The following is a 25146-nucleotide window of genomic DNA, read 5'->3' on the forward strand; positions in this document are numbered from 1 at the left end:
TGTCTTAGCAACATACAAGATTTACTTTCTTCTTTAACCTCAAATGATGTTATTTTGGATTTTCTGACTCATTTCCTAGAGATATAAGCTATAGTTCTTCTGACTCATTTCCTAGAGATATAAGCTATAGTTCTTCTGACTCATTTCCTAGAGATATAAGCTATGGTTCTTTATAAAAGCTGCAGGATATTAGCCAATCAGTTTTCAGAGCACTATCCAAAGCTGCAATTAAGGAAGGCAGTTTAGCATTTAATGTCCTGTCAGTGGCAAGGTAAAGAAGGAAAAATAAAAAGATGAAACACGGGCTGGAATGAAGAAGGACAGAGAAGGAAATCAGCCATGCATGACCTTTTCAAGGGAACTAACTCAGTATTTACTTCAAGAGATTTGAGGGAAGCATGGTAAACTGAAACATGGTTAGGTGGATGCAGATTTCAACCACCATACTCTCAAATTGGAGTCCAGTGTCTTATCACTACACCACCTCTCTTTGTTTCCTCTGTTTGCTCTACCATTCAGATTTCTTACATTTATGACACTATACCTATCTGTACAGATAGCTGTACCATAGTTTTAACCACAGTGGAGGGATATCTGTTAAGAAGCAAGACAAATGTATGGTTCCTGAAGAGGGGAAATAGTCTTTTCAGTAATTGCAGGTGCAACAGTCTCGATAATTGATTGATCTGGCCCTGTAACATCAGCCAAATCATCCTTGCTGTGCTGGTACTGCAAACAGCTAAATTCAAGGGAAAACTAAAGTCATAATGTTTCCCAAAGGAATGCAGCTCTGTTGTATGGTTAAATGATGATAGCATTCTCTTGAGTGAAGTATTCTGGAGGTACTGTAGTTTCCCATTCGCATCTCGGGTCAGAGACTGCTTAGCAGTAGGTCATTAGGAGAAACAATACTGGCATTCTACAGGTCAAAGTATGGAATGTTGGATCTCTTAATAGGGCATGTAGGTTAGAAACTTTAAAAATGGAAATGAATAGGTTAAAGTTAGATATAGTGGAAACAACTGAAGTTCAGTGGCAGGAGGTATAAGACCTCTGGTCAGGTAAATATGGCGTTATAAATACAACATCAAACAGGGTTAATGCAGGAGTAGGTTTTAATAATGAATAAGAAAATAGCAATGCAGGAAAGCTACTATGAATAGCATAGCGAAAGCATTATTCTAGCCAAAGCAAACGTGAAGCCCTCACCCCCCACCCCCCACTAGTGCAAGTTAATATGTCAACTAGCTCCGCAGATGGTGAAGAGATTTGAGAAGTGTATGATGAGATAAAAGAAATCATTCAGATAGTTAAGGGAGATGAAAATTTAATAGTGATGGGGGACTGAAATTCAATAGTAGGAAAAGGAAGAGAAGAAAGAATGATAGATGAATGTGGACTTGGGGAAAGGAATGAAAGTGGAAGCTGACTGGTAGAATTTTGCACACAGCATAATTTAATCATTGCTAACACTTGGTTTAAGAATCATGAAAGAGGGCTGTACATGTGGAGACACCAGAAGGTTTCATATTGATCATATACTGATGAAACATAAATTTTGGGAACAGATTTTGAATTGTAAGACATTTCCAGGGGCAGTTGTGAACTCTGATCACAATTTATTGGATATGAACTGTAGAAGAAAACATAAGAAATTGCAAAAAGGTAGGAGATGGCGCCTGGGTAAGTTGAAAGAACCAGAGGTTGTTAATAGTTTCAGAGGTAGCATTGGGCAACGATTAAAAAGAGCAGGGGAAAGGAATACAGTGGAAAATGAATGGGTCGCCTTAGAGATGAAATAATGAAGACAGCAGAGGATCAAATAGGTAAAAAGACAAGGCCTAATAGAAACTCTGGATGAAACAGGAGATACTGAATTTTAATTAACAAAAGAGTAAAATATAAAATTCAGTAAATGAAGCAGGCAATATGGAACACAAATGTCTAAAAAATGAGATTGACAGGAGGTGCAAAATTGATATACAGGAATTGCTAGGGGATAAATGTAAGAATTTAGAAGCGTATTTCACTAGGGAAAATATAGATAGCACCTACAGGAAAATTAAAGAGGCCTTTTGAGAAAAGGGAAGCAGCTATATGAATATCAAGAGCTCAGATGGAAAACCAGTGCTAAGTAAAGAAAGGAAAGTTGAAAGGTGGAAATAGTATATAGAGGGTCTGTACTTCAAGACAATATTAGAGAAATGGAAGAGGACATAGATGAAGATGAGGTAGAGGATATTAGATGAAGATGAGGCAGGAGATAAGGTACTGCAATAATAATTTGACAGAGCACTGAAAGAACTAATTTGAAACAAGGCTCTGGGAGTAGACAACATTCTGTAACAACTACTGATAGCCTTGGGAGAGCCATCCATGCCAAAACTCTTCCATCTGGTATGTAAGATGTATGAGACAGGCAAAATACCCTCATACTTCAAAGAGACTGTGATAATTCCAGTTCCAAAAAAAAAGCATGTTCTGACAGGTGTGAATATTACTGAACTATCAGTTTAATAAGTCATGGTTGCAAAATACCAACCAAGTTCTTTACACAAGAATGGAAAAACTGATATAAGCTGACCTCAGGGAAGATGAGTTTGGATTCTGGAGAAATGTAGGAACACACAAGGCAATACAGACTCTACAACTCCTCATAGGAGATAGGTTAACAAGGTTTCTAGACTTAAAGAAAGTTTTTGACAGTGGTGACTGGGGTACTCTCTTTGAAATTCTGAATGTAGGAGGGATAAAATATGGGGAGCAAAAGCTATTTACAACTTGTACAGAAACCAGACAGCAATTATAAGAACAAAGGGACATAAAAAGGGAAGCAGTGATTAAGAAGGGAGTGAGGCAGGGCTGTAGCCTGTCCTAATGTTATTGAGCCTGTACACTGAGCAAGCCACAACGAAAACCAAAGAGAAATTTGGAGTAGGAATTAGAGTCCAGGAATAAGAAATAAAAACTTTGAGATTTACCAATGATATTATAATTCTGTCAGAGACAGCAAAGGACTTGGAAGAACAGTTGCATGGAATGGGCAGTGTTTTGAAAGGAGGATAGAAGATGAACATCAACAAAAGCACAACAAGGATAATAGAGTTTATTCAAATTGAATTGGGTGTTGCTGAGGGAATTAAATTAGGAAATGAGACACTTGAAGTACTAGATGAGTTTTGGAATTTTGGCAGCAAAATAACTGATGATGTCTGAAGTAGAGCAGATATAAAACATAGACTGGCAATGGCAAGAAAAGCGTTTCTGAAGAAGAGAAATTTGTTAACACTGAATATAGATTTAAGTGTCAGTAAGTCTTTTCTGGAAGTATCTGTGTGGAGTATAGCCATGAATGGAAGTGAAACATGGACGATAAACAGTTTAGACAAGAAGAGACTAGCTTTTGAAATCTAGTGCTACAGAAGAATACTAAAGATTCGATAGGTAGATCATGTAACTAATGAGGAGATATGGAAGAGAATTGGGGAGAAAAGAAATTTGTGGCACAGACCCACTAGAAGAGGGGCATGGTTGATAGGACATGTTCTGAGATATCAAGGAATCACTACTTTCTTCATTTTAGAGGGAAGTGTGGAGGGTGAAAATCATAGAGGGAGACCAAGAGATGAATACAGTAAGCAGATTCAGTAGGATGTAGCTTGCAATACTTATTTGGAGATGAAGAGGCTTGCACAGGACAGAGTTCATGGAGAGTTGTATCAAACCAGTGCTTGGACTGAAGACCACGACAACACACAACATTATCATTGAAGCTGAGGATACCAGTTTGCTGAGGCTGAGAGTTCTCTTACAAGGCATATATTCATGATCTCTCACAGAAAATGAAAGCAGCTAGCTTTATAATTAGAATAGTGATACATCCAAATTTACTTATTTCATTTGCTTATATTACTTGTGATTGATACCATGGACTTTTTTTTAAAGAGAACAGCAATGACACAAGAAAGAGGACCAATCTCTGTATTGTGGGCAACTTTTTGATTACAGTTGGATTTCAGTCCCAAGCTGTGAGTTCCATCTTGGCAAACTTATAACTCCATGCACTATTACTTTAAGTCCACTTAATTGTGCTATGGGAAAGTAATCCTTCCTAATGAATGAAACAGCAAATAATATTGTTGAATTATAAGTTTTTTTTGAGTCTGTTAAATTGTGTCGTGGTATCTGTAACTCATTGAAATCTTTGAAAAAGTAGGAAAGCAGTTCATCAGAAGATGATTCATGTTTGTTCATTTGATACAACAAAACTGATTTGGGATTTCCATAATTTTCCAAAACTGAACCAGGAAAATACCAGGAGGGTTCCTGCAAATAGACTATGGCCATCATCTTCCCCTTTCCTTGTCTGTTATTAAGAACTGCTGTGTTCACTTTTTGTTTATGCCAAACTGCAGAAATTTGATTTTCATGTATTCATATCTTGTACCCTTTTCTAACCACTTTTTATTGATTATGTTGTTGCCCTTGTAAGTGATGTTGATGGCCCACATTTTCTTATTCTTCATGATTGTCATGTCTGGCATATTATGTTTCATTAATCAATCAGTCTGAAATCATAAGTCCTGCAGTACTTTGCCTTGTTCATTTTTGAGCACTGTTTTTGGCTAATGGTCCTCATATTTTGACCAAGTGGATCACTATATCACTGCATGGGTTTCACACAAGACGAATCATTACAAGTTTTCTGTTTCTTCTGTCCAATATATTATGAACACTAAATTAGCTGTGTCTACCAAGAACCCAATGAACAGTACTGCAATTGTTTAGTACAAATGTGTTCTGTTGTTGCTAACACTTGCAGGATGCAGTTTTATGTCCTGTACGCCCTTCACTGTCCATTTTGGGACAACTCAAGTGTCCTGACACTACTACAGGGATGATATGTTCTGACTTCTGTTTCCACGTGGTCTTTACCTCATTTACCAGCCCCTGTATTTAGCCAAATACTCTTTGCAGGTGGTTTGAAAATTATGGGTGCTGGGTATGATGGTGTCTATGAGGAAGATGAGTTGCTTATTGTTATTTGCAGTATTCTGGTACTTCATATTTCCAATTTTTATTATTTAGTTTTCTTAATACTTTGTTATGACATTGCATCGCTGTCACTGTTGCGCAGTCGAATCAAAGTTGTTATTGTTGCAGTCACCAGTTTGAAGACTGATTTGATGTAGATCTCCATGTTAGTCTATCATATGCAAGTCTGTTATGTGCATAACTACTACATCCCACATCCCTTTCAACCTGCTTACTGTATACAAGCATTTTTGAAAATATTTATTAATAATAACTTTACAAATTGTAATGCATAGAGAATTACGACAAACAATCAACATTCAGAAGTATAAGAAAAATATTGCTTGTGATGTATCTAGGGTTTCCTTCATTTTGGAGAACTATGGTTCAAACCCATGTCCAACCATCATGATTTAGGTTTTCTGTGATTTCCCTAAATCACTCCAGACAAATGTTGGGATGGGTTCTTTGAAAGGGCATGGCCAGTTTCCTTTCTCGTCCTTGACACCATCCGAGCTTGTGCTCCATCTGTAATGGCCTTGATGTCAACAGGACGTTAAAATCAATCTACTTTCCTTCCTTTTTGTTTTCTTTCATCAAGTGAATAAACTCTCAACACTTTATAACACTTCATTCTCCTTTTTTCCTTCTTATTCTTACCTTTTTTCTCTTTTCTCCCTTCTCCTTCTTCCTCACCCTCTTATTCTTAAATATGGCCGTGTGAGCATTGTGTTGAGCCAATTGCCAAATAATCGTTCTTAGTTCTTATGGAATATTATTATTTGATGTTCTAATTATATGTGTGAGTAATAATAATTAAAAATGGCTAAGTGATTGTAAATTATGAATTAGCCATGTGTCTAATAACCCAGATTGGTATGTTGTTTTTGGATCATGGATGCCTTATCATTTCCATATTATTAATGCAATTTGTGGTTCTGCAATCTGTGATTATAAGTTTCCTTTGGATGTAATGGCAGATTTCAGATGCAATTCCACAGGTGAACCTTTGAGTTAACATGTCAGTGAGACCATATGTTTCACATGTGAAAGTAGGGCTCTGGTAAATATTGCATGATTTGTTTGTTGGTTGCAACTTTTTCCATTGATAATTGTGTATCACATAGCTGACTGATAGAACATTGGTTTCTAAATTGCTTCAGATAATATTCCACTTTATCTGAAATCAGGTCCCCCCTCCCTCACTTACACACACACACAATTCACTTCATCATAAAATAACTAATCTTTGATGCCCCCTTTTAGTATAACCATACTTTTAGTCACACTGCACAATAAAGACCATTTTGCTGCAGTTCAGTCCAGTATCTCATCATTAATTACTTCATCTGCCAATCTCATCTATAGCATTCTATCCTGGATTTCCTATTGTTTAATCTCATCTGTAAGATAGATTGCTACTCACCATAGAGAGGAGACATTGATTTGCAGATAGACACAATTGAAAGACACACACACACTCATATTCTCACATCTCACACTCATATGCCCCATATCTCTGGCCACTGTGGCCAAACTGCAGACAGTAACTGCGCCTGATAGAAGCAGCAATGTGGCATAGGTGGTGCAGTTAAGCGGGAGGCATAGGGTGGAGAGGGGGAAGGATAACAGGGTAGGGGTGGGGAGAGGTGTAGTGCTGCTTATGGAAAAATGCAGTGATGTGGTTAGAACAAGGTAGGGGTTCTACATGCAGTCAGGAGGTTTAGGACGGGGGAAGGGTAGTGGAAATGAGGAATATCCTACCCTCTGTCCTTCCTATCCCTCCTACAGTGGTGTTCTGCTATCCACTGAACCTATACAATATCATTGTCCCACTTATCTGAAGGGGGAAAAGACTAGTGGGTGTGTTGACAGACTAGAAGGCTGTGTAATGCTGCAATGGTAGCAGTGAAGGGGATAGGTAGGTGGAGGACAGTGACTAGGGAAGGTTGAGAGCAGGGAGGTTACAGGAACATAGGATATTTTGCAGAGAGAATTCCCACCTGTGCAGTTCTGAAAAGCTGGTGTTAGTTGGAAGGATCCAGATGGTGCAGGCTGAGAAGCAGTCATTGAAGTGAAACTCATTGTGTTCGGAAGCATATTCAGCAACTGGGTTCTCCAACTGTCTTTTGGCCTCAGCGTGTTGGTGGCCATTCCTGCAGACAGAGAGCTGCTTGTTAGTCATCGTGTCCACATAGAAAGCAGCACAATGGTTGCTGCTTAGTTTGTAGATTTCTTAGCTTCTTTCACAGGTAGCCCTGTCTTTGAAGGGAAAGGAGATTCCTGTGACTGGAATGGAGTAGTTGGTGTTGGCGGAAGAATCTATGGGACAGGTCTTGCGTCTAAATCTATTGCAGGAATATGAGACATGAAGCAAGGTGTTGATGGCAGGGATTGAGTAAGGGCAGGCAATGATATTGTGTAGGTTCAGTGGGCAGTGGAATATCGCAGTACGAGGGATGTGAAGGATAGAGAGTAGGATATTCCTCAGTTCAGCAGCCATAAAATCTGTAGGACTAAGCTGCAACCACTGTGCTGCTTTCCATGTGGGCGTGACAACTAACAAACTGTCTGTCCGCATGAATGGCCACCAACAAGCTGTGACCAAAAGACAGCTAGACCATCCAGTTGCTGAATATGCTGCCCGACGCAATGTATTTCACTACAGTGACTGCTTCTCAGCCTGAACCATCTGGATCCTTCCTACTAGCACCGGTGGGAACTCTCTACAAGCAATATATCCTACATTCTCGTACCTCCCTGCCTTTAACCTTCGCTAGTCGCTGTGCTCCACCTCCCTATCCCCTTCACAGCTCCCACTGGAGCACTGCACGACCTTCTATTCTATTGACACACCTCTAGTCATTTCCTGCTTCTCTACTTCTCTCCTTTTCTGCTAATTTGTCCCTCTCCTGAACCTCCTGACTGCATCCAGCACCCCTACCTTATCCCAACCACATCCCTACATTCGTCCACAAGCAGCACAACAACTCTTCCCACTCCTACCCTCCTATTCCACTCCCTCCACATTCCATGCCTCTTGTTTAGCCACACCACCTACACCGGACTGCTGCTCCCATCAGGCACAGTAGCTGTCTGCAGTTCAGCCACAATGGCCAGAGACACTGGGCATATGTATCTGAGCTGTGTGAAGGCATGTGTTTTTCCTATTTTTCAAGAAGGCATTTTGGATGAAAGCTTAAGTGTGTACCAGTCTTTTTGTTGTGTCTGTCTGTGACTCAACATCTCCTGTATATTTTCACAAAATAATGTTGTTCTCCATCTTAGACTTTTCATACTTTCATCTAATCAATAGCATTCTTCTGCAGCACCACATTTCAAAACCTCTCTGCATCTGTAAATAGTAAGTGTTGGAAAGCTAAGGCAAAATGGGTGCATGAAAAATGTGAGGAAATTGAAAAAATAAATGATTGTCAGGACTGACTCAGCATATAGAAAAGTCAAAACAACCTTTGGTGAAATTAAAAGCAAGAGTTGTAACATTAAGAGTGCAATGGGAATTCCACTATTAGATGCAGAGGAGAGAGCAGATCAGTGGAGTGAGTACATTGAAGGCCTCTATGAGGGAAAAGAATTGCCTGATGTGATAGAAGAAGAAGCAGGAGGCAGTAGGGAAGAGATAGGGGATCCAGTACTAGATCAGGATGTAAAAGAGGTTTTTAAGACTTAGAATCAAAGAAGGCAGAAGGGAGAGATAACATTATATCACAACTTCTAAAATCATTGGAGGAAGTGGCAACAAAACAACTATTCACATTGGTGTGTAGGATGTATGAGTCTGGTGATGATGATGATGATGATGATGATGATGATGATCATCATCATCATCATCATCATCATCATCATCATCATCATCATCATCATCATCTGGTGATATACCATCTGTATTTGGGGAAAGTATTATCCACTCAATTCTGAAGACTGCAAGAGCTGACAAGTGCAAGAATTATTGCACAATCAGCTTAACAATTCATGCATCCAAGTTACTGACAAGAATTATATACAGAGGACTGGAAAAGAAAATTGAGGACATGGTAGATGATAATTGGTTTGGCTTCAGGAACAGTAAAGACACTGGAGAGGCAATTGTGAAATCAGTTGATAGTGGAAGCAAGACTAAAGAAAAATCAAGACATGTCCATAGAATTTGTTGACGTGGAAAAAGATGTTCAACAGCATTAATTGGGCATCATTGTTAAGATTCGCTAATGACATTGCTCTCCTCAGTAAAAATGGAGAGGAATTACAGGATCTGGTGATTGGAATGAACAGTCTAATGAGTACAGAATGTGGATTGAAGGTAAATCCAAGAAAGACAAAAGCTATGAGAAGTAGCAGAAATGAAAACAGTGAGAAACTTAACATCAGGATACGGTGATGAAGGAGATGAAGTTGAGGAATTCTGATACCTAGGCAGCACATGGATGCAGCAAGGAGACTGTCAAAAGCAGACTAGCACTGGCAAAAAGAGCATTCATGTCCATGTGAAGTCTGTTAGTATCAAATATAGACCTTAGTTTGAGAAACAAATTTCTGAAAATGTACGTTTGGAGCACAGCATTTTATGGTAGTTAAATGTGGACTGTGTGGAAATCAGAACAGAAGTGAATTGAAGCATTTGAGATGTGGTGTTACAGACGAATTTTGAAAATTAGGTGGACTGATAAGGTAAGGAATGAGGAGGTTTTGCACAGAATTGGAGAGGAAAGGAATATATGGAAAACACTGACAGGAAGAACAGACAGGATGATAGGACATATGTTTAGACATCAGGGAATGACTTCCATGGTACTAGAGGTAGCTGTAGAGGTAAAAAGACAGAGATTGGAAGACAGATATTGGAACACACTGGCAAATAATTGAGGATGTAAGTTGCATGCAAATGCTACCCTGAGATGAAGAGGTTGGCAGATTCTTGCTGCCACCAGTTATTTTACTGTCCACATAACAAAACCCATCTACTATTTTCATTGTCTCATTTCCAAATCTAATTCCACCTTACTTAATTCGACTAAACTTCATTACTCGTATTTTACTTTTATTTGTATTCATCTTATAACATTTTTTTCAAAGCATTATACATTCCATTCAGCTGCTGTTCAAAGTCCTTTGTTATCTCTGAAAAAATTACAGTGTCTTAACAAATATTAAAGTTTTTATTTCTGCTCCTGAATTTAATTCCCTTACCAAATTTGTCATTGGTTTCCTTTACTGTTTGTTCAGTGTACAGACTGAATTACATTTGTGGTGCAGGAGGGGGGGGGGGTGTATTTTACAACTCTGCCCCACTCTCTTCTCAACTACTGCCTCATTTTTATGTCTCTCAACTCTTAGAATATTAGTCTGTTTTCTGCATGACTTCTACAGAGATGAAGTAGTTTTTGCCAGATTCCCATATTTTATGCTGTAAACAGTATTCTAATAAACATTATCAACCATTGTTTCTAAATATACAAAAAATAGGTTTCAACTCAGGTATTTCAGTGCTCTGTCAAATTTTTCTTTCAGGTTTACATACACCATTTCATCTTTATCCATATCCTTTACTCCTTCCATAATATTGTCTTTAAATATCTCTCCTTCATACAGTACTTCTCTATATTTTTCCCACTTCTCAGTCTTCTCTTCTTTGCTATGTAGTGGTTTGCCATCTTGGCTCTTCTTTTCACACAGTTGCTTTTCATTTCACTAAATATTTCTTCAATTGTTCTACAAGCAGCATATATCTCTTTTGGAGCCATGCATGTTTTATGGATTTTATTCGTACTCTTGCCCTTCCTCCTTTGCTGCTCTGCATTTGAGTGACGTCAATCTCATATTTTATGAGTCACTACTGCATGTGTCTATCCCTTTTTCCTTTTTTTCCAATTTTCAATTTAAGTCTTTATTTCATAATCAATAAATTAAGACCAGAGTTCACATCTGTTCCTTGAAATATTTTGCAATTAAAAACCTTGTTTCTAAATCCAAATCTTATCATTACGTTTAAACTATTAGAATGTTCAGTGCCCACAGGTCCCTTCAAAATATCCTGTCTTCTTAACCCATGATGAAATTGTGCTCTGTGCTTTTACAAGTGCTGCATCCACATTCCTATTTTCTTGCTTATTATTAGACATGCTGTTCCATTAACTCTGTTAAATTTTTTTGTTTGTAACGCTGTGCTCACATAACAAGGAATACCGTTCCTCTTGCCACTTCAGTAATTGCCATTACATCTAATTTAAATGTATTCATTTCTTTTTTCAAATTCTTTAACTTACCTACATGATTAAGAGGTTTTAACATTCCATTCTCTGACCCATAGAACACTAGATTTGTTTTTTCTGATGATAACCTGATCTGGAGTAGTCTCCACCTACAGGTAATAACGGAGGGCAGTTTTCCCCAGAAGGGTCCCATCATCATTAAACCATACAGAAGAGGTACATATCCTCAGTTATTCATCCTTTCAACTTTTTAAATTCTTCTGCCACTCTTCAGGAACTATTTGTTTGTCAAGCCACTCCAAGGATAGCCTTCTGATGTTGTTTGACCTATGGCTCACTTGTCTCCCTGGAGGAAGAGAGAGATTGTGGGATGAAAGAATCTTGTGGGGCTGGAGGGGCAAAGAGTGGGCAGGTACAGAGTTGGAAGCATATTTAGGATAGGAATGAGTGGAGATGGGCAACAGAAGTAATTAGGAGCTTAATCAGTCACTAGATGGGGCGGTACTAAGTGATGATTGCTCCTTTGTGGCTGCTTAGTGGCCATGGCTGATGTGTTACCAGCATGGAAAGGATTAAATGTGTGAGATTTGTTTTGTAAAACTGTTTCTTTTTTGGGGGGTTGGGCAGAGAGAGGTTGGGGGAGGGAAGTTGTGGTAGTTACTGTCTGAAGGCTGTGGCAAAGAGAAGAGTTACACAAGATTCCATATGTTCCCTCATTGGGTGTAAAACTATGATGAGTCTTGTTGGTGTGGGAAGAATAACTGTTGAAGTTTGGGTACAGTTGGCGGTTAATAGACTTAATTTGGATGGAGGTATTTATGAAATTATGAGAGAGTTGAAGGTAATAATCCAGTAAGGTGTATCATAAAGACAAAGAGTACCAGATAAAACAAATGTGACAAAGGGGTGATGCTATAGTGAAATGACGACAAAGGTATTGATCCTATGATCGTACCAATGAATTCAAATCAAGTGCAAGATTTAGAACTTTGGTTGGCTATAAAGGACATCTATACTTGGAACATGATGGGGTTGATGCATGAAAATGTCATATCACTGTTCACGGCAATATTTTTTATTCTTCCCATCATCAAGCAACATAGTTGTGGATCACAATTTAGTATGTCAAATGTGTATTGAGTGATGCAGTAGGCATTAATCAGCAGTGCATATGGAATGTTGATGTTTGATGTCAGCAAGAGTATGAGAATGGAAGATGGTGATAATCAGAAATAGTGCAATGTGGTAGGAAATGTTGAAAGTTGATGAAAGAAAGAGTTGATACCAGTAATAACGACCAGCAATGTAGTCTCAGTAAGTAATGCTATTATTGGCCATAGACATATCTGTCTCCCCCAATAGAATGAGCAACCCCTATGTTTTCTCCTTCCCCTTGTAGGAAGGTACCTCTGATTACAACAGCTAGTTTTAGTGTCTGATTTAGATGTTTCTGTTAAGCAGCTGTCTACCCTTATAGCCTCACAGCCAATAGTGCTTTATGATTTTACTATTGTCTATGAACCTTGGGTGTAGCCACAATGGAGGGATATCTGTTGAGAGGCCAACCAAACATTTGGTTCCTGAAGTGGGGCAGCAGCCTTTCCAGTTGTTGCAGGGACAACAATCTGTATGACTGACTGATCTGGCTTGTAACATCAACCAAAATGGCCTTGCTGTGCTGGTACTGTGAATGGCTGAAAATAAGGGAAAACAACAGCTGTAATTTTTTCGGAAGGCAAGCAACTCTACTTTATGGTTAAATGATGATGGCATCCTCTTGGATAAAATATTCTGGAGGTAGAATATTCCATTATTCACATCTCCTATGGGTCAGAATATGGGATGTTATACACCTTAATTGGGCACATAGGTTATAAAATTTAAGGACGAAATGCATACGTTGAAGACATGTATGATGAGATAACTGAAGCAGGAGAAAGGGAGTACACATTTCTAAAAAATGAGATTGACAGAAACTGCAAAATGGCTCAGCAGGAATTGTTAGAGAGAAGATGTCAGGATTCAGAAGCATGTTTCAGTAGAGTAAAGATAGATGCTGTCTACAGTAAAATTAAAAAGACCTTTGGAGAAAAGAGAAGCAGCTGCATCAATATCAAGAGCTCTGATGGAAAAGCAGTACTACGCAAAGAAGGGAAAGCTGAAAGGTGGAAGGAATATATAGAGGGCCTGTACAAGGTAGAGAGACTTTAATAGAATATTGTAGGAAAGGAAGAGAAGGTAGATGCATGGGAGGTATGATACTGCAAGAAGAATTTGACAGAGCACTGAAGGACCCTATTTGAAACCAGGCTCCTGGGGAAGGCGACTTTCTGTCGAACTACTGATAGCCTTGGGAGAGGCAGCCATGGCAAAACCATTCCATCCTAAGTGCAAGATGTATAAGATAGGCAAAATACCTTCAGATTTGAAGGAGTATGTAATAATTCAAATTCCAAAGAAAGCAGGTTCTGACAGATGTGAATTTTCTGAACTATGTGCATAGTAACTTATGACTGCAAAATACTAACATGAATTCTTTACAGAAGAATGGATATACTGGTAGAAGCTAAACTCAGGGAAGAGCAGTTTGAATTCTGAAGAAATATAGGAATACATGATGTAATACTTTGTAGACATAGAGAAAGATTATTACAATGTTACTTGAAACAACCTCTTTGATATTCTGAAGGTAGCAGTGAAAATACTGGGTGTGAAAGGCTATTTACAACTTGCACAGAAATCAGACAACAGTCATAAGAGTCGAGGCCCATAAAAGTGAAACAGTGATTGAGAAGGGAGTGAGACAGTGCTGCACTCTGTCCCCAATGTTATTCAGTCTGTACATTGAGCAAGCCATAAAGGAAAATAGCACTCCATCTTCAGGCCACAAGTGGCCCATTGGGACCATCTGACCACCGTGTCATCCTCAGCTAAGGATGCAGATAGGAGGGACATGTGGTCAGCACACCACTCTCCCCATAGTCAAATGGTTTTCTTTGACTGGAGCCACTACTATTCAGTCAAGTAGCTCCTCAACTGACATCACAAGACTGAGTGCACCCCAAAAAATGTCAACAGCACATGGTGGCTGGGATGGTCACCCGTCCAAGTGCTGGCCACACCCGATAGCACTTATTTAGGAGATCTGACAGGAAACAGTGTATCCACTGCGGCAAGGCCATTACCAAGCCATAAAGGAAACAAAATAAAAATTTGGAGTAAGTATTGAAGTCCAGGAGGAAGAAATAAAAACTTTGAATTTCCGATGACATAATTCTGACAGAGGCAGTAAAGGACTCGGGAGAGTGGTTGAATGGAATGGGCAGTGTTTTGAAAGGACGACGTAAGATAAACTTCCACAAAAAGCAAAACAGGGATAATGGAATGTAGTTCGATTAAATTAGATGATGGTAAGGGACTTAGATTAGGATATGAGTTTTGCTGTTTGGAAAGCAAAATAACTAATGTTGGCGAAAGCAGCTAGGACATAAAATATGTACTGGCAATCACAAGAAAAGTGTTTCTGAAGAAGAGAAATTTGTTAACATCAGATATACACTGAAGTGTTTGGATGACTATTCTGTAGCTAGTTTTTTGGGATGCAGCCTTGTATGGAAGTGAAACATGGATGATAAAGAAGAGAATAGAGGCTTTTGAAATGTTGTGCTACAATAGACACTGAAGATTAGGTGGGTAGCTCATATAAGTAATGAAGAGGCATTGAAGAGAATAGGGGTGACAAGAAATTGGTGGCACAACATAACTAAAAGAAGGGATTGATTAATAGGACACATTCAGGTACATCAAGAGATCACCAATTTAATACTGGAGTGAACTGTTGGGGATAAAAATTGTAGAAGTAGACCAGGAGATGAATACAGTAAGTGGATTCAGAAGAATGTAGATTGCAGTAGCTACTTAGAGATGAAGTGGCTTGCACAGGACTTCAGACTGAAGCCCACAAAACAACAACAGCATAACAATTTCCAACCTATTCATGGGTAAAGCAGGCAGCAGACTTCAGTTTATTTGTAGAACACTGGGGAAGGGCAATCAGTCTACAAAGGAGATTGCTTACAAATCACTCATGCGACCAGTTCTAGACTATTGCACAAGTGTGTGGGACCCGTAACAGATAGGACTAACAGGGGATATTGAACATATACAGAGAAGGGCAGCATGAATGGTCAGAGGTTTGTTTATTCTGTGGGAGAGTGTCATGGAAATACTGAAGGAACTGAACTGGAAGCCTCTTGAAGATAGTCGTAAACCATCCTGAGAAAGTCTATTAACAAAGTTGTAAGAACCAGCTTTAAATGATTACTCCAGGAATATACTACAACCTCTTACATATCATTCATGTAGAGATCCTGAGGATAAGATTAGAATAATTACTGCATGAACAGAGGCATGCAAACAATCATCCTTCCCACACACCATACATGAATGGAACAGGAAAAACCCTGATAACTGGCACAATAGAATGTACCCTGTGTCATGCACCTCATAGTGGTTTGCAGAGGATAGATGTAGATATCTGATTGATACTTCTACACCCTACATCACACTAATGTCTATGGTGATGAAGGTATGAATGATTATCTAAATATGACTCTCATGTTAAGTGTATGCAAAAGAGAACAGAAAGAAGCCCTTATTTGATGTACCTACAGCTTATTTCCTAGATGTCACATCTCATTAGAAACTTATATCTAAATCTGTACTTAATGTACTAAAACAGAAATACACCAATTTTGCTGTGACATACGTCATGTCTAAAACGACTAAGCCAGTAACATGCATCTTTACAAAAGCCTCCTTTACCTGTATCACAGCAGTCGATAATGTATTTCAACTTTGTCAGTGTTTCAAGGTTGAGCAGTGGTATTTTACAGTGAAACACAAAAGGAACTGATACAGGCATGAATATTCAAATACAGAGATATGTCAATGGAATGCAGCACTGAGGTCAGCAATGCCTATATAAGACAACAAGTGTTGCCGCAGTTGTTAGATTGGTTGCTGCTGCTAAAATATCAGCTTATGAAGATTTAAGTGAGTTTGAACATTCTGTTACACTTGGTGCATAAGTGATTGGTCACAGCATCTCCAAAGAAGTGATGAAGTGGGTATTTTCCTGTACAATCATTTTACAAGTGTACCGTAAATATCAGGAATCCAGTAAAACATCAAATCTCCAACATTGCTGTGGCCAGAAATAGATCCTGCAAGAACGGGGCCAATGACAACTGATGAGAATCATTCTATGTGACAGAAGCACAACTCTTTCGCAAATTGCTGCAGATTTTAATGCAGGTCCATCAACAAATGTCAGCATGTGAACCATTCAATGAAATATCACCAATGTGGGTTTTTGGAGCTAAAGGCCCATTCTTGTACCCTTGGTGACTGCACAACACAAAGCTTTATGCCTTGCCTGGGCCTGTCAACACCAACATTGACTTTTAATGACTGGAAAGATGTTTCCTGCTCAGATGAGTCTCATTTCAAATGGTATCGAGCAGATGGATGTGTACAAGTATGGAGACAACCTCATGAATCTGTGGATCCTACATGTCAGCAGGGGACTGTTCAAGCTGGTGGAGGCTCTGTAATGATGTGGAGTGTATGCATGTGGTACCCTTGATAGGTCTAGATATGACTCTGACAGGTGATATGCTCATAAGCATCCTGTCTAATCACATGCATCCATTCATATTCATTGTGCATTCCAATGCACTTGGTCAGTTCCAGCAGGACAATGCAACTCCCCACACATCCACAATTCCTACAAAGTGACTCCAGGAACACTCTTCTGATTTTAAACACTTGCGCTGGCCAACAAACTCCCCAGACATGAAATTATTGAGGATATCTGGGATGCCTTGCAACGTGCTATTCAGAAGAGATCTCCGAGCCCCTCATACTCGTACAGATTTATGGACAATCCTACAGGATTCATGTGTCAGTTCCCTCCAGTACTACTTCAGACATTAGTTGAGTCCATGGCATGTCATGGCTCTTCAATGTAAAAGGACTCACATAAGATCACTATTGTATTAATGGAAAATCCTAAGTGACTTTCAAACTATGGAACTGGAAAAGACAAACGCTTACCATTCAACAAAAAGGGTGGTTGGTTGCAGTCCTCCTCCTTCTCACCCCCTGAATTGGAATGCAGCGGAAGTATAGAGAAGCAAACAGAAAAATAAACTATTTTTAGATTTAATTATCACAGTTTAAAAGCTATGTTAAGTTTACTTAGCAGTAAATTCAGTGGACCTGCTCATAGTATTGAAAATTGTGATGTTTCTCAGATAGATCACTTGCAGAGTTTAACTTGGGCAGTGGCCTTGATTAACTTTAATAGAAAAGAATGATTTGAACCATGTTTAAATGAGTACACTTTAATTAATAACATTGCTGTTGTTACCTTTAGTACGAAGACTGGTCTGATGCACCATATCACATTAATGTTACTTAAAAACTCGTCTTGATTGCAATTTTTTTATTCATATGACCGGTTTCGGTTCATTCAGAACCATCTTCAGATCTGATATTTCAGTTACAGGAGTAACCCGTAGCATGTGAAAATTGCTGGATTTGAACGGGTTACTCCTGTAACTGAAATACCAGATCTGAAGATGGTTCTGAATGAACCGAAACCGCTCATATGAATAAAAAAATTTGCAATCAAGACGGGTTTTTAAGTAACATTATAAAATCACTGATTGCTGTTATCCCATAAGACATTATGTCTGTTTTTCCATACCACATTAGTCTGTCCTGAGCAAGCATCTTCATCTCTGAGTAACTTGTGCAGTCTACACCATTTGAATATGCTTACTATATTCATGCCTATGTCTCCATGTTCAGTATTTAGTCCCCACACTTCCCTCCATCTCCAAATTGACAATTCCTTGATGTCTCTGGATATGTCATATCATCTAATCTCTTCCTTTAGTTCAGTCGTGCTTTAAATTTCTTTTTTCCCCAATTCACTTCAGTACCTCGTCATTACTTATTTGATCTACCCTACTGTAGCACTACATTCTACAGCTTCTGTCACTTTCTAGTCTGAATTACGTACTGTCCAAATTTCACTGCTGAAAATGTCCGTCCCTGGTAGCTGAGCGGTCAGCACGACAGACTGTCAATCCCAAGAGCTCGGGTTCGATTCCCAGCTGGGTCAGAGATTTTTCTCCGCTCAGGGACTGCGTGTTGTGTTGTCCTAATCATCATCATTTCATCCCCATCAATGCGCAAGTCGCCGAAGTGGCGTCAAACCGAAAGACTTGCACCAGGCGAGCAGTCTACCCGACGGGAGGTCCTCGTCACAAGCCATTCCATTCCACTGCTGAAACTGCCAGATAAATAACTCAGAAATGACTCTTAACACTTCATTTATGCTGAATGTTAAGAACTTTCTCGTTTTCAGAAATTCTTTTCTTGCTATTACCAGTCTGCCCTTTATACCTTCCCTGCTTTGGCCAACCTCGGTTATTTTGGTGCCCAAATAGCAGAACCCAGCACATTGCCACACAGCATACTTATTAAGACTGCCAGAGAGATAAATCAAAGAACAGTTATTTTAAAACTACAAGTTAAGACACCAAACGTACATATTAACATCATGCACAATCCATAACAACAGGAAAATAATTAACTCTCAAATCTTCTAGTTAATTATTTTTCACCTTAATTCTTCCAACATTTCATCCATCAGATTTGAGGTTGGTTGGTTGATTTGAGGGAGGGGACCAAATATCAAGGTCTTCCGTCCTATCAGATTAGGGAAGGGTTGGGAAGGAAATTGGCTGTACTCTTTCAAAGTAACAATCCTGGCATTTGCCTGTAGTGATTTAGTGAAATCATGGAAAACCTAAATCAGGATGGCCAGACATGCATTGTCCTCCCAAATGCGAGTCCAGTGTGCTAACTGCTGTGCCACCTCGCTCAGGCAGATCGGAGCTCTCAACATGTTTTAATTTGACAGTCTTTTCTGTATGTTCAGAAATTTCAATATGCTGATATCATTTTTCTGTCATAGGTATTCTTCAACACATGTAAGGTAGCTTGATTGTCAACACACAGTTCTGTTTGGCGATTCAGACATTAAATTTTAAGTTCCCATTGAAAACACAATGTCCAGAATATATTATCTATCAAAAAGATAGCAACTTGGTACTCTGTTTCAGCTGTTGAAGTCAACATATGCATTGTTTTTTAGTGTACCAGACAATGATTCCACCATGCGTGATGATAACTGCACTGATGGAACATCTGACTGCGACATCAACTCCTAATCAGACCAGTAATGCAAGCAGTGTTGAGTTTCCATCAAAGAATACAGCAGACATTAGAGTTTCTGAAAAATATGTGTCACTGTTTTCCAGTGACTCACCATTGGTTTATTACAAACTCTGTGTAAGCAAGTAATAGTAAATGTGATCTCCTGGTGAAATATTATTGCAAGGTACAATAGACTGCTGATAGCTTTTTAGCAGTATTCTTTTGCGTCCTGTGCCTCGTCATTCACAAAATTTTATTTTCTGTCACAATTCCATATTCGATAGGTATAAGTACTGGATTGAAGTTATTAAGGTGAAAACATCCCAGGACATTCTCTATAAATATAGTTTGATTTCAAAAATTCTCTGTGAAATTACTTCAATTTTCATTCCAAAATAGGACATTTGATTCCAAAACATACAGTCAAATGTTATTTCAAACTTTTGGCACCACTTTTTCAAAGCTTCCCTAATGCTTTTTTCAATAATTAGTTCATCCTCACCAAACAATGTTATAATGATGCTTTGTATCCATTGTAATAGATACAGTGATTGTCACCTGGATTTACATATTCAAATGTTATAAGAAAATTTGAAAATCTCGTGTTCTAAAACTCTGAAGTTTTTTTCTGGTGATATAAAATTTCTTCAATTTACAAAATCTATTTATACCATCATTGCATCTTTCAGCTTGATTCACGTAAACTCTTCGTGCAGATCACTTTATAAGAATGCTGTCTTAACATCAAATATTATGTTCTTTATTTTTGTAGCTAATCGATTTGCAGTGCACCACAGAAGTAAAAATTTATGAATAGCGTATTCCTTCCTCGTGCTCGGAACCTCTTGCAGCTAATCCAGCTTTAAAGCATACATCTTGCTTTCATTGCAGAACACACCAACAGGTTAAAAGTTTTACATTCTGTGGAAGTTCTTCAGTACTCCAAATTTTCAGTTTTGTATTTATCAGAGTATACTTTATGTTAGTGGTTTTTTTTTTTTTTTTTTTTTTTTTTCCCCCTCAGAAAATGTCGTTATCAGAGGCCAAAATGTCTTTTTCATGAAGTAGGTAGACTCTGTAAGAGGGTTAATCCAAATAATATAAAACAAAGATTCTTTTCTTTGATTTCGTTCTGGCCTTTCTTCATTAGCGATCTTCAGTTAGAATAATGCATTCACCCCCAGAGCTTCTCAATTTTGAAAGTTCCATTTTATGTCTTCAGTTGTTCTGCTTTGTTGAAATTTATGTGTGTTCATCTTCATGTGAAAAAGCCTTAAGTTCATCTTGTATTTTAGGATGAGTATTCATGATTTTGGTACCATCACCTGACTTTGAAGTTTCCAGTTTCTTCCCATATTGATTTTCAACTATTTTCATGGAAGTTTCTAATTTTTAAACAGCTTTGTCTTTAATCTTCAGAAAATAAATATATTTGAAATGTGGAAAATAATCTTGGAACAGTTAAATATGTCTTGTTCCCTTAATGACAAGATATTCATTTCACACAAGTCAACATTAATTATATTGAGTGTATTCTCAGCTATCTTTGTGTTTGTTCAGTTAGATTTGCAATGTTGTTTGCCAGAGATACAGCCACCACATACTTAGCTCTTCTAGTCATAAATATGGTCATGCTAATTCTGTTTAGTATGTCTTTGACATATTCCACACTTTGATATGGTAACTTTTCATACCACATACTAATTGAAATTTCTGTCATACATGTGTTTGACTCTTCCTTAGGATACTTCATTTTGTATCGCTGACATTTGTGTGCACCTATTGATACACCTGTATACAAATTCTGCACTAGGATCATCTTTACATCTACATCCATACTCTGCAAACCACTACGATATGTATGGCAGAAGGTACATCCCATTGTACCAGCTAGTAGGGTTTCTTTCCGTTCCATTCACATATGGGGTGTGGGAAGAATGATTGAGTGCCTCTGTGTGTTCTGTAATTATTCTAATCTCATGATACATATGTGAATGATATGTAGGGAGCTGTAGTATATTCCTAGAGTCATTGAAGTCTGGTTCTTGGAACTTTGTTAGTGGACTTTTACACCTCTCTTCAAGAGTCTGCCAATTCAGTTTCTTCAGTATCTCTGTGACACTCCCATGGCTCATAAAAATCTTTGGCTATTCGCATTGCCCTTTCCGTATATATTCATTATCTCCTGTTTGTTCTATTTGGTATGGGTCCCACACACTTAAGTAATATTCTAGTATCGGTCACATGAATGATTTTTTAAACAATTTCCTTTGTAGACTGAATTTCCCAGTATTCTACCAATAAACTGAGGTCTGCCACCTGGTCTACCCGCAGTTGAGCCTATGTGCTCATTCCATTTCATATCCCTACAAAACATTACACCCAGGTATTTGCATGAGTTGGCCAATGCCAGTTGTCATAAATATTATAATCAAATGATACTATGTTCTTTCGTTTTGTGATGCGCACAGTTTTATATTTCTGAGCATTTAAAACAAGTTGCCAATCTTTACACCACTTTGAAAACTTACCAAGATCTCACTGAATATTTATGCAGCTTCTTTTACACAGTACTTCATTATAAATAACTGCATCATCTGCAAAAAGTCTGAGATTACTATTAATATTGTGTGCAAGGTTATTAATATACAACACGAACAGTAAGGGCCTCAACACACTTCCTTGGGCCACACGTGTGGTTATTTTTACATCTGGTGATGACCCACCATCTAAGGTAACATGCTGTGTCCTCCCTACCAAAACATTCTCAATCCAGTCACAAATTTCACTTGATACCCCATATCATTGAACTTTGGACAATAAGTGTAGGTGTGGCACAGAGTCAGCTGCTTTTCAGAAATCAAAAAATACTGCATCTACTGGACTACCTCGAGCCAAAGCTTTTAGTATGTTTTGTAAGAAAATTATGAGTTAGTTTTCACATGACCAATGTTTCTGGAATCCATACTAGGAGGAGATCATTCAGTTCAAGATATCTCGTTAAGTTTGACCTTAAAATATGTTCTAAGTTCCCACAACAAATCAATCCCAAGGATATTGGACAGTAGTTCTGTGGAATTTGTGTGCATACAGATGAGTCCTATGCTTTCTTCCAACTACGGGCTACAGTTTACCGTTTGTGGGGTCTACGATAGATTATAATTAGAAGAGGGGCTAACCCAGTCACAACTTCAGTACAGAATCTGTTACGGCTTCCATCAGACCCTTGAGCTTCGTCCAGTTTGTAATGATTTCGACTCCGGTGCCCTTCTCAGCATGGCGTTCCAAGCGGCCGCTTGTGTAGCTTGGACCTTGGTTCGGCACTGACCGTTCTCTATCTAAAATCTGATATTCAATATCCACCACTCCAGATTCTTCTAATTCAGTAGTGTTGCCAGTCAACATTTTCATACGTTGACTCAGTATTACAGTATTTCCAGTATTTGTTAACCAATACTTTCTAAATGTTAACTGTTGCATGGCGGCTCAATCTTGATACCAGTTCTTTTTTTTTCCCCCCCTCTGACAGCGTATGTAAGGTCTTTAGGCTTTGTATGACATCACCACAATTTATTTTGGTCTACTGTAACAAGTGAAACACTTCAACAGCATAAGTTACAAGATGAACTGCTGATTGTAATGATAGATGAAATTATCAATAGAAGGAAGGCAAGTTGAAATTTATGTAGATTATTTTATCGCTAATGATTGGAAATTCCTAATTCAGTAATAATAATAGTAATAATACCAGTTATGGGTTAAAAGTTATGAATTACAGTATGTTCTTTGTATCCACATTTGAATATGAGTATACCTCATTCCAAAAGAAAAACAAAAATATGTGCTAACACTATTTGAGACTGAGAAGGGGGTGGGGTATTTCCTCTATCTGAAACAGAGCACATGAGCTCAACTGTTCAAGTTAAACAAAATTTGATAACTTTTAGAACAGAACTCCTTTCTAATGAACTCGTGTTTGGTGCAGAGTAGGGAAAAACAAATAGGAACTTAAAGTGTAATGAGAGACACAACAGGAAACAGAATAAAAATTATCCTGTAGTAAATACAGGGTACTTAAATACAAAGTTTGTTGCAAACATACAATCCTGGAAATTGAAATAAGAACACCGTGAATTCATTGTCCCTGGAAGGAGAAACTTTATTGATACATTCCTGGGGTCAGATACATCACATGAACACACTGACAGAACCACAGGCACATAGACACAGGCAACAGAGCATGCACAATGTCGGCACTAGTACAGTGTATATCCACCTTTCGCAGCAATGCAGGCTGCTATTCTCCCATGGAGACGATCGTAGAGACGCTGGATGTAGTCCTGTGGAACGGCTTGCCATGCCATTTCCACCTGGCGCCTCAATTGGACCAGCGTTCGTGCTGGACGTGCAGACTGCGTGACACGACGCTTCATCCAGTCCCAAACATGCTCAATGGGGGACAGATCCGGAGATCTTGCTGCCCAGGGTAGTTAACTTACACCTTCTAGAGCACGTTGGGTGGCACGGGATACATGCGGACGTGCATTGTCCTGTTGGAACAGCAAGTTCCCTTGCCGGTCTAGGAATGGTAGAACGATGGGTTCGATGACGGTTTGTATGTAGCGTGCACTATTCAGTGTCCCCTCAACGATCACTAGAGGTGTACGGCCAGTGTAGGAGATCGCTCCCCACACCATGATGCCGGGTGTTGGCCCTGTGTGCCTCGGTCGTATGCAGTCCTGATTGTGGCGCTCACCTGCACGGCGCCAAACAAGCATACGACCATCATTGGCACCAAGGCAGAAGCGACTCTCATCGCTGAAGACGACACGTCTCCATTCGTCCCTCCATTCACGCCTGTCGCGACACCACTGGAAGCGGGCTGCACGATGTTGGGGCGTGAGCTGAAGACGGCCTAACGGTGTGCGGGACTGTAGCCCAGCTTCATGGAGACGGTTGCGAATGGTCCTCGCCGATACCCCAGGAGCAACAATGTCCCTAATTTGCTGGGGAGTGGCGGTGCGGTCCCCTACGGCACTGCGTAGGATCCTACGGTCTTGGCGTGCATCCGTGCGTCGCTACGGTCCGGTCCCAGGTCGACGGGCACGTGCACCTTCTGCTGACCACTGGCGACAACATCGATATACTGTGGAGACCTCACGCCCCACGTGTTGAGTAATTCGGCGGTACGTCCACCCGGCCTCCCGCATGCCCACTATACGCCCTCGCTCAAAGTCCGTCAACTGCACATACAGTTCACGTCCACGCTGTCGCGGCATGCTACTAGTGTTAAAGACTGCGATTGAGCTCCGTATGCCACGGCAAACTGGCTGACACTGACGGCGGCGGTGCACAAATGCTGCGCAGCTAGCGCCATTCGACGGCCAACACCGCGGTTCCTGGTGTGTCCGCTGTGCCGTGCGTGTGATCATTGCTTGTACAGCCCTCTAGCAGTGTCCGGAGCAAGTATGGTGGGTCTGACACACCGGTGTCAATGTGTTCTTTTTTCCATTTCCAGGAGTGTATTACTGAAACACAGAATGTATTTTAACAATAATTTGTGAACTGAATTTTGCCAAAATCATGTAGA

The 25146-nt window shown here is 39.3% G+C and overlaps 1 protein-coding gene across 6 annotated transcripts in view; it reads left to right on the forward strand.

Moving 5' to 3' along the window:
- Positions 1–25146, forward strand: part of LOC126278032 (synaptotagmin 1-like) — a 942194-nt gene that overhangs the window by 913863 nt on the left and 3185 nt on the right. The gene's annotated exons all lie outside the window — the stretch shown is intronic.

The sequence above is a fragment of the Schistocerca gregaria genome, chromosome 6 (genome assembly GCF_023897955.1).
Source record: "Schistocerca gregaria isolate iqSchGreg1 chromosome 6, iqSchGreg1.2, whole genome shotgun sequence".
Taxonomy (NCBI): Eukaryota; Metazoa; Arthropoda; class Insecta; order Orthoptera; family Acrididae; genus Schistocerca; species Schistocerca gregaria.